Source organism: Tauraco erythrolophus, chromosome 2 (assembly GCF_009769465.1).
Source record: "Tauraco erythrolophus isolate bTauEry1 chromosome 2, bTauEry1.pri, whole genome shotgun sequence".
Taxonomy (NCBI): Eukaryota; Metazoa; Chordata; class Aves; order Musophagiformes; family Musophagidae; genus Tauraco; species Tauraco erythrolophus.
In genome coordinates this window covers 26,312,238-26,314,210 of record NC_141466.1, presented here as the reverse complement: position 1 = coordinate 26,314,210, position 1,973 = coordinate 26,312,238, and the positions used below count along the sequence as shown (strand labels likewise).

The 1,973-nt window shown below is 36.1% G+C and overlaps 1 non-coding gene across 1 annotated transcript; it reads left to right on the top strand.

Annotated features, from left to right (window-relative positions):
• Positions 1-298: 298 nt before the first annotated feature.
• Positions 299-377, top strand: LOC147529162 (small nucleolar RNA SNORD36). Its single transcript, XR_015222034.1, has one exon. It is a non-coding gene; the product is annotated as a small nucleolar RNA SNORD36 (small nucleolar RNA).
• Positions 378-1,973: the final 1,596 nt, after the last annotated feature.

Genomic DNA, 1,973 nt, shown 5'->3' with positions numbered 1-1,973 from the left:
GCATGGCAAAACAACCCAGTGTGTTCTTTCTGCTTTTCTGGTCCTTTGGCTACAACTCTGCCTGTTCTAGCTTGTAGCTCTCTTGCTGTAGAGTTGTTCCTCCTTGTCTGAGCTGTGTGATTGTCGAGGAACTTGCAGCCATCGCTTCAAGGTTCTGGCAACAGTTTTGCGTAATAAATTTCAGTTGCCTAGTTATGCTATTGTTCATTAGACTGCATGTATACCTCCTCTGGGGAAAAAAAAAAACCACAACACTTTTATTTTAGTGGTATGCAGATTAATTTTAATAGGAAAAAACCTACCTGTGAAGCTCACATCTCTTTCTCTGAAACAGCAAATATGATGAATGCAAATTCAGCTTTATAAAACTCAGTAAAGATGGTGCAATGTTCTGCCTTTCCTCTCTACATTAAAATTTGTGATGTGCTGCAATTTGAAACATTTTCTTTTCTGTGGTTTGCAAAATTCTTTTCTCGGAGTAAGAGCTTTATAGACTGTAGAATGAATTTTCTAACATAGTTACAAGGAAATAAATTTTGTTTCTTAATTAAATCCTTCCATTAGAATGGTACATAAAGGGTTAATGAGTTTGATGTAATTAGAGGAAGTACTTGTGTATGTTAGATGAAGAAACTTTATGTAAATCCTCCTGGAATTTTCTGGAAAAGGTACTTTTAAATATTTTGTATGTGTACTTGCTAGACACTTTACTGAATATTAAGTCAAAGCTAACACTTAAAATAATACAAAGTTAAATAATACAAAACTCTCCTGCTTGCACACAAACACACAAAAGGTATGACTGCAATAAAATACATTTTGTATGATAAGCAATAACACTACAAAGCAGTTTTGCAGGAATACAATACTACAGAAAATATCAAAGTGAATGTATAGTAGTTATTCATGTAATAAGTATTTTCCACATGTAACTGACATGTTTTCCTAGATTATTGTTGCATAATAAAATTTTTTAAAAAGAAAAAAACCCAGAAAAGAAACCACAGTTTGTAATGTAATTTATGTGTCCATTCAGTTGCTATCACTGTAATATTGAGTAGGCAAAAATGAATCTATAGGAGGTTTATGACACTTTCAAACCTTATGTGTCACAGGATGATCTAAAACTGCTTTACAAAGGGATAAACATTATCCTCCTTTTACAGATGAAGATACTGAGGAAAGAGAAATTTCCTGTTCCAAATCAATATTAAATAAAATATACTTGCTATACGACTTGCTTTTGCAAAAGTCTAAATAAGATGAGCAATCTATTGTGCAAGGACTATAATGCCAACTTAAGACCAGCAAGTTTAGGGTAGGTTTCCTCTAAGCGAGCATTAGCCACCTGACATCCCCAAAATAGCTGCATGATCTATGTAAGTTGCCTGGAGTCTCTCTGTAGAGACCAAATAAAAGAGACCAAAGTCAAAGCCCTGTGCATCCTCCTCTGATGGGAGTGCAAATGAAGAGGCCCCTTTGTAGCGTCTGCTGCTCTCCTCTGCCTTCCGACAAACGCTTTAAATTTAGAGAAACCTGTGGTCTTTTTAAAACTAAAGTGAAATCGGATACCCTCACCTTTACAGTCTAACCAATATGTCTCTATTTTACTAATGAAATTCTGAGACACAGAGCGATGATGTGATCTGGCAGAGATGACACAAAAAGTTTGTGTAAGACCTGGCTGTTTCCCCACTGGTGCTTTCATTTCTATGAATAAACTCCATAGCATCCTTCAGAGGCTGGTCCCTCGCTGTGAAATGAATGAGTCATTTTCTTCCTTCATGAGGGAACATTAAAATAAACATGAAAAAGCTGTAACACTAACCAACCAGGTTTTTCTTGTACGAAACTAAGTTATCATGAGGGAAAAACCAGCATGTAATCGTGTGGTTTTGATGCTTGGGTGTATGCGGGCAGAGTTAAGGTTGAGCAGACGGTCTCAATGTCGGAAAACTCTTGTCGTTTGAACA